Below are 9,353 nucleotides of genomic sequence, written 5' to 3'. Positions count from 1 at the left end.
AGAGCACTTCATGCTTCCTGCTGCTGACAAACTTTATGCAGATTTCATTTTCCAACAGGACTTTTTCTAACATGACCTGCACACAGTGCCAGAAGCTACCAGTACCTGGTTTAAGGACCATGGGATCCCTGTTCTTAATTGGCCAGCTAATCTGGGCTGTCATAACACCTGAGCAGTGCCACAGACTGATCGACTTTATGCCACGCCGCATTGCCCTGACTAAATATTGAGTGTTGTACATGCTCATACTTTTCATGTTCATACTTTTCAGTTGGCCCAGATTTCTAAAAATCCTTTCTTTGTATTTGTCTAAAATAATAGTCAAATTTTCTGAGATACTGAATTTGGGATTTTCCTTAGTTGTCAATTATTATCAAAATGGAAAGAAATAAACATTTGTAATATATCAGTCTGTTGATAATGAATGAATACAGGCTCGGTACAGGTGCGTTATTGTTCATTCATGTAGCAGTTATCAGTCATGTGCACATGTAGCCCTCAACCTGTGCAGAGCACATGCCCTTTTTGTCCTTACACTCAGTTCCCTTTTTTTGTGGAGGTGTTTAATTTTATTTATTTATTTTCTTCAATAAATCAATGCTATTGGTCTCCCTTTATGTCTGTCTACCTGTTTTACAAATATATTCAGCCAATTAAAGGTATAAAAATCTTGTGACAAAATCTTTTTGGATCCACTTAAACTGTCAGTCAAACCTCTTAACTCCGCCCCCTGAGTGCAGGGTTAAGTGCAGATTGAGCTGAAATTTCACTGCAGAGCAGCTTAAAGTCTTGCAACAGTAAATAAATATCTTGTTGTTTGAGTACATTGTTGTCTCTTTACAAAAGAAACACTAGTATGTCTACAACGGCTCATATTTTATGAATTTGAGGCCTAATGATAGACAAATTGCACATTTGCACACATTCGCTGGTCAAAAACCGGCGTAACGGCATTTAACTTGAGTGATCCTTGCCGTCAGCTAGGTAAAATATATTTCTAAGAAATGGCGAAAGGAAGGAAAAGATGTGGTAGAAAAAAGTGTACAAGCAATAGTGATAACCGCACCCTGGAGAGGATTGTCAAACAAAACCCATTAATAAAGGTGGAGGAGATTCAGAAAGCGTGGACTGCAGCTGTCGCATTCCTTGGGCCCTATCTTGCACCCAGCGCAATGGACTTTGTCAGTGACGCATGTATCATTCGTATTTTGCACCGGCGCACAGCGGGTTTTTCCCTCCACAGACGCACGTCGGCAAACTAGGGAATGAACTTGCGCTCCCTGGGCGGTTCAGCGCAAAAAAAGAGGCGTGTTCCGGCGCAAACCATCCCTGATGCTATTTTGCAGTTTCAAAAAACAATTGCGCCACTGACCAGAAAAAAAAGTTAAAAGTCAGTGGCGCGTTGTGCGTTGTTCATTATGCTATTTTAAGGGCGCATGCTTGACCATAATGTATAGCGTGCACAACGCGCACACACTTTGCATCTAATCTACACAGATGCAACAGTTATTTTTGCAAATCATAAATTGTTACACTTAAAAATATTAATACACGAGATAAGGGGAATCATAGTGGTGAGCATTGTGGTGATAGTTTTTATTTATTGTGTGGCTGCGTTAAAAAATTCTCATGCAAATAACAATTAAAATATTTTAATAAGTTTGTTGTGTGGCTGTATTACGTTTATTTTATGTAAATAATAATTAAAATGTTTTCATAAGAAACCTTAATGTATATGAACTTGATTTGTACGTTTACTTTGGGGTTGGACCTTGCTTGCGTTTCTTGGGTCCGATTTCAAAGCCCCCGAACCCTTTCAGCGGTGAGGGTGGACGCAGCAATGTCCTCTCCTGGCGTCTGTGTAGAGGCAGATCCACCTCCCGTTACACGGCGTGCACGATTTATGCTGGCAAGCTTGGGATTCCCCCGTCTCCTGGCATCATTGTAGCGCTTGGCGCAACGATGGGGATGCCAGCCGATGAGACTGTGGCTATTTCCTCTCACGCCTGTTTAACCTACGCTGATTTGGGCGGGTTTCTTCTATCCCTATACAGAACAACGTCTCTGTCTTTGACTGCTCTTACAAGAACGTGTGGGTCTCTTCAGCTGTAAACCGCTCCTGGCGTACGCCTGGTAAATCCGTCATAATAATAGCAACCCGCAATGGAACTTGCGCCCTTGCGTTTAAAGGGAATGTTGGATAGCGTTCTGATTGGTTTATTTGACACTACGCCCAAACCACACCTATGAATAATGAACCTACTTCAGACCAACCTCTTATTGATTTGCGCCCGGCGCAAGAGTTATTTCTCACGCCGGGAAAATAGCAACAGCGCCCAAGATCCGCCCACAAACTCATTTGCGCGTTGCGCTTCGCACTTGCGTTTCAGATCGTTAAAATAGGGCCCCTTGTGTCAAGCCACTCTTGAACAACAGACAGCATCAGAAGCGTCTCAAAGACAAAAAGGACTGGACTGCTGCTGAGTGGTCCAAAGTTATGTTTTCTGATGAAAGTAAATTTTGCATTTCCTTTAGAAATCAGGGTCCCGGAGTCTGGAGGAAGAGATGAGAGGCACACAATCCATGTTGCTTGAGGTCCAGTGTTAAGTTTCCACAGTCAGTGATGTTTTGGGGTGGAATGGCATCGGCTGGTGTTGGACCACTGTGTTTTCTGAGGTCCAAGTACAACGCAGCCGAATACCAGGAAATTTTAGAGCACTTCATGCTTCCTGCTGCTGACAAACTTTATGCAGATTTCATTTTCCAACAGGACTTTTTCTAACATGACCTGCACACAGTGCCAGAAGCTACCAGTACCTGGTTTAAGGACCATGGGATCCCTGTTCTTAATTGGCCAGCTAATCTGGGCTGTCATAACACCTGAGCAGTGCCACAGACTGATCGACTTTATGCCACGCCGCATTGCCCTGACTAAATATTGAGTGTTGTACATGCTCATACTTTTCATGTTCATACTTTTCAGTTGGCCCAGATTTCTAAAAATCCTTTCTTTGTATTTGTCTAAAATAATAGTCAAATTTTCTGAGATACTGAATTTGGGATTTTCCTTAGTTGTCAATTATTATCAAAATGGAAAGAAATAAACATTTGTAATATATCAGTCTGTTGATAATGAATGAATACAGGCTCGGACTGGTAATCTGTACAACCGGGCAAATGCCCGGTGGGCCGGTCGACACGTGGGCCGGTGGCCTCCGAGATTTTTTTTTTCATGCCAAAATGTTTAAGTTATTTATTTTCGGCCTGTCATGTATAAATGCAGTTGCATTTGGATTTGGGGGAGGGTGATAGGAAAATATTTTCGGCTTCTTCATGACAGGTTCAGTGTGTGTTACGATCGCGCACCCATGCCCCACCCCTCAAATGGATTTGTCCAGCTGCTAGGTTTATGGGGAAATATACAGTGATGATAGCGCATCATTTAGCCTTGCACTTAAGAAAAATCATTATGGACAACAGAGGCTCCAAAAAGAAGAAAGGGGGAGCGGAGAAGATCCGCGAGAAAAAGTCGCCCAGGTATATTAACAACCGCCCAAATATATCTGGCATAACTTTTTTTGTTCTTCCGTGATAATGACACTATTTGATAATGACATTTGAGTGCGAGCACGTGTCTCTTCCAACGAGTTCGGTATGTGTTCGCGTGCTCTCTGTTTCTCTATGAATTGGGTGTGAGCCGAGGCAAGCTCAGTGTCACGTTGTGTCCATGTTTCTGAACTTGAGCAGAGTTGTATGCATTAGAGGTCTTCACAGAGGACCCGTAAAGTTCCGGGTCTATGTTTTAAAGGGGCAGTTGGGTCTCGGTCGGTCCCAGTTTAATTATGCTTCGGGTCCTGGGTCTGATCAACCAGTCGGCGCTAATGCGTTAAAGCTCTGGTTTCTATGGCTATAGGCTATAACAACTGGCTCTTGTTTTGAAAGTCACAATGCACTTTCTTTCTTATATTTTTATAAATATTATTAATTAACCATCTTTGCTTTTTGAGCAAACATTTTAGATATAAGAAATGGTAATCTTTTAATCTGCAAGAGAGAAATAGAAAGAGAGGCACTTTTACTGCTTCTGCTCTATCTAATATAAAGTGAAGAAAGCTACATAAACCATTATAACACCGGTCACATTTATAATCTATAGACCTATTTATAATCTATAGACCTGCACTGTCTATCATTAATATACTTTACATATTATTGTATTCAATAGAGTTTGATAAAAGGGGTCATCTACACAAGTATTGCTTCATATAACAGTGCAAAAATAGTAAAGTGTTTTTGTGGTGCTTCGACAAACAGTGTCAGCTTTGTTCATGGCAAAGAGAGTTTGAGGTGGTTGAATTTTAACTATACTTTGAAATTAATATAAATGTTCAATAAATCTAAGCATTGGGTTAGAGAGGCGATTTTGGTATCTGTGGGCTTGTGTGTGGAGTGGGGGGGGGGGGGTGTCGTCGGTCCAGTGGTGGGCCGTTTCACGAGGAAATTGCCAGGGCCGAATTTTGTTCCCAGTCCGACCCTGAATGAATATAATATACAAGTTTCACTAATAAGTGAAATAAATCAACTTTTTGATGATATTCTTATTATATGACCAGCACCTGTATTTTATCACGCAGAATGTAATGTTTGTGTGTGTGTGTGTGTGTATATATATATATATATATATATATATATATATATATATATATATATATATATATATGAAGGGATAAGTTCAGGAACAATTAAACTGCAACTGTACTTTTGACAATGTTTTATTTATTTTTTTATTGTTTTAAGGAAAGTGTCCTGCATGTAGAAGCCCTGATACCCTGAATATCTATATATTATCTATATAATTGTCATTAATAGTGAATAAATATAAAGTTTCGAGACAATTATTATGTGCTCTTTATGGGGAGGGGGTGCCCTTTTTTAGTTTTAAGAACATGCCCCTCAAAGGGTCTTTGCATGGCCCTGGCGGTGATCTGACTCTTATCTCTAAAATAAAATGACCACATAGCTGGTTTGTGCACGACTTACAGTTACGTTTTGAAGTTATGATATAAAACGTCAATACAGTTGTATGTATTGTGTGTGATATTAAATGGCTGTTGAAGCGCTGTTGCTTTGCCTGTTATATAATACTTTTGTGTGTGCCCACGTGTGTATCTGATTGAAGTCTAGTGCTTGTGTTTTTCTTTGGTTTTGTTGCCCTATTTTTTGCTCTTATATTTCAGTGTTAAAGTTTGTTTTTTATTTATTTTGTTTCCTTTCCCACTAAACACAGGATGTCGGATAGACGTGCAGATCATGTCTATATTGAGTCCGTTGGTCCATGACCAATTCTGGACATCTATTCGACGTCCAAACTATATCCACTATTTGGACGTCCAACCATGACCCTACTTGGACGTCATATTTACGGGCAACATTTGACGTTTGAACTGGGTAATTTTTTGGACGTCATTTGGACGTCTATGACAGGCCTATGTCTATATTACATGATTAGGCCTATAAAAATGTGTTTATTTACAAATATCAGCATTATTGTACCAACATGATTAATACTTACGAATAGTCTATAGATATTATTTATACAGTACTGTTTTTCTGCTTTCTTGAATTATACAAATTCATCTAAATTAAACATACAATTAAAAATCTGTAATCAAATGTGTAGTTCGTTATATTAAAAGTATATGACCATACTAACAATTTAACATGAAAATATTCTCACCTATTCTCACAATGTTAAGTTCATGCTATGAATGCAATAAGTGTGCCTTATATACGATGTAAAGATATGGTTGTGTGGTTAATGAGACTTGCTTGTAACCCAGAGATCGATAGTTTGAATCCCACAGCCGGCAGGAAATGACTGAAGTGTTTCGGTGTTGCAATGGATGGGTGAAGTGCAGGGACAATCACCTGTTTTCGCTTTTTTCATGTCTCTTTTCCTTACACGGAGGTCCTACGGATGTCAACATTTAGACGTGTAGAAGACGTCGAAAAAAAGAGCGTTACAAAACAACCCCTTTTATGGACCGGATTCGGACGTCCAAAAATTACATGAAAAAGACGTCACTCCGATGTCACTTTGCGCAGTGGGTTCTTTAGCATTTTATTGGGTGGTTCATTTATTTTGTTTTGGTATAATTCTATTGAGACTCTTCATTGTATTTTGAGTTATTTTGTTTGTCACCTGACACTCCACTATTTGTTTTTTCTAGCCTTGAGTTCGATTTTATTAAACAAATAGTTTAATGTTAGGTAAAAGAAAATAATGTCTAAACAAATATCTAGTTCTGATAAATGACATGATCAGTAACAGTAATATTGACTGACAAACATAACACAATCCATACAACTTCCGGAACACGCGCCCGAAATCCTTGCCAGGACGCGTCCGGCAAGAATGGCACGTATGGTCACCCTGGTATAACATCATGTGTGCTTTTGGGTCCACACTTCAGTCACAAGCGTTAACACTGATGCCTTGTGTGAATCTTTCATAAAGGGCAATTTTTTCCGTGCCCTGCCATACCACATGACAGTAAGTAAAGATAAATTGTTTCAAGAAGGAGATTTGTATTTTTGATTAAAGATTATGAGGGCACATGAATTTTCACAAAATAATGAAACTCACAAATAAGTCATTTGTAAAAAAAAATTCCAAAGAGAATTACAGTTTTTCAATTTAATTTCATTGTGATTTTAACCAATTTAGTAGATAATAACATTGTCCTCCGCTTTTTTGTTACATACAGCAAACATCTCCTCACTATCTGCTTGCTGCCTGTCCGCTGATCAAACTGTAAAAAAACGCGATCTCTGTAGACAGCCCAGGCTTCACAAACGGCAATAACAACATAGTGGCCAAACCTATAGCACCACAAAACAAAACAAAGTGTTCCAGCCAATAAACCACAAAAAGGATTTGAGGGTGGCGGTTGGGCGCGTTCATGAAAGCACGGAAGGTAGGGGGAGGAGTTAGCTACTAAGTCTGTTTGAAAACAATTCAAACGTCAACAAAAACTAACGTCTCGCAGATTCGCTTAGAACGCCTTTAAAGTGTAATTTATACTCGTGCGTAGGTTCTACACCATAGCTATGCAGTAGGCTTTGGGTAGCTCTGCGTATCTGGACACGCACCTCGCCAGATATGTAACAATTCGTCCATTCTATGCAGACCACATACGCTGTGATTGGTCAGCTAAAACCCTCCAATCAGGTAAAAGAAAATCAGGCATCTTCTTCATAGGCATTTCGGCTTGCGACGGTAAGAATGGGCCAAGTCTCTGTCTATTTACCTACCCAATTCTCATGCGTATAAATAGCACGAAGTGTGAAAACTCATGCAATACATATGATACACCAGTCCTTCCCGTTCACTTAAAACGGCGAATCTTTTTTGTCATTTTATTTATTGGTTTCTCAAATTTTTTTGCATAGGATTAGCGTTAGATTTCAGATTCAGGACGTTATTTAATATACAGGTTTCTCTGTGTTTTTGTCTATTTTTAAGCCATGGTAGCTTGGAGTTGGGGTTAGAATTGGGGTTTGGGTTAGGATGTCATTTTATGTAACAAAAAGATGTTCTAGCCCTAAACCCAAGCGAAAATAGAAAAGGTAAAAAATAGAAAAACATTGAGAAACCAATACATAAACAACAAAAAAAGATGCACCGTTTTAGCCAACGCTACACCGTGGGACCTACACACAACTATAATGAGCCCTTAGGAGAAAACGCTTCCCTGCCAAGGAAATTGTTTTACAGCATTCCATATTTCCGCTATAATGAAGTAGGTGGCACTCTTACCTTATATTTAGCTTATAAATCACGATAGCATATACTTCCTCACATTGTTGGGAATATTGATAGCTTTAGTGGAACACAAAAGACATTTTAACTAGGGATGCACCGAATCCAGGATTCGGATTCGGCCGAATACTGGGCTTTTTGACGGGGTTCGGGTTCGGGCGAATCTTAGATTTTTTTCCACCGAACCGAACCCTTGGCTTGCGTTACGCTGGTCGACGTCACGCGGCCGTTGATTACACACATCGGGTGCTGACGTGGAGATAATAATTTTTTTTTCGGTGAGCCTTAGGGGCGGTTCACATTTCCTGGACGCACCTGGAAAAAACTAGCGCATCACACCGCATCGCTTTCATTATGCATAGGCTTATGGTAATTGTCAAAATAGTTTTTTCCACTTGTCATCCTGTCATAATGGTGCCTATCCTTTTTTTACAGTTAAAATCAAACAAAATGAAAAATACACCTCTGTGGATGTGGTTAACTTCATTAATGTGTTTTACTGTGTTAATGGAATAATGATGCGAGTAGGATTCGGTATTCAGATTTGGATTCGGCCGAATCTTAAACAGTGGTTTCGGTATTCGGCCGAACCCAAAAAATCTGGATTCGGTGCATCCCTAATCTTTAACACAATATACCACCTCTATCCTAAAAAGTAAAAATCTGGTTCCACTGGGAGGACATGAAACCAGATTTGAATAAATAATTTTCAGTTTTGTTTAAACTCTTCCTTTAAAATTATAATCATTTAATTCCAGAGGTCTTGACGAGAATTACAGATTTTTTTTCAAACATCTGGTTTGTACTGAAAGAGCCATTACATGAATAAAACTTATAGTAAAATGTGCATCCTTTCCCTGTAATCTATTTTTTGTGGTAACTGGTAAAATATGTAACATGCATTAAGCAGATAATATGTAGCTCTGTAAAATACACATGATGCACATTTCCATCAAAAGGTCTGAAATGTGGACAATCGGCAATAAAACCTAAACATTCCTTTGGAGAGCAAGTTGTTGGGGGATGCGTTTCTAAACCACACTCCTGGCCTTGGAAGATCAGTCTTCGAATCGGGTACACAAACTTCCCTATTGTGTCTTAATGCATTACTGTTAATTCATGTTCCGGTGATCTGACCCTTACCTACAAAATAAAAAATTAACCAATAGGTTGTTTGTGCACGACCCACAGTTACGACATAAAACTTCAGCATCGTATTGTGTGTAATATAACATGGTGTCAGGTTAGAAAACATGCACGGCAAGTCTCTTAAATCCCACAAATGTTGATATTTTATGAAGATTTGCATGTTGTTTCCACACATTTAGGGTGACAGCGGTGGGCCTCTCGTCTGCAAAGCCCAGAACAAGTTTGTTCTACATGGTGTGACATCATGGGGGATTAATTGTGCTAAAGCAAAAAAAACTGGAGTCTATGCCCGTGTCAAGTTTGTTGACTGGATTGAACAAAGCATGAAAGAAAACTAAAAAAGTTACATCTTAAACAAAAATATGATGCCATAGTTACGGAT

Source organism: Paramisgurnus dabryanus, chromosome 12, assembly GCF_030506205.2.
Source record: "Paramisgurnus dabryanus chromosome 12, PD_genome_1.1, whole genome shotgun sequence".
Lineage (NCBI taxonomy): Eukaryota > Metazoa > Chordata > Actinopteri > Cypriniformes > Cobitidae > Paramisgurnus > Paramisgurnus dabryanus.
This window is presented reverse-complemented; position numbering follows the sequence as displayed.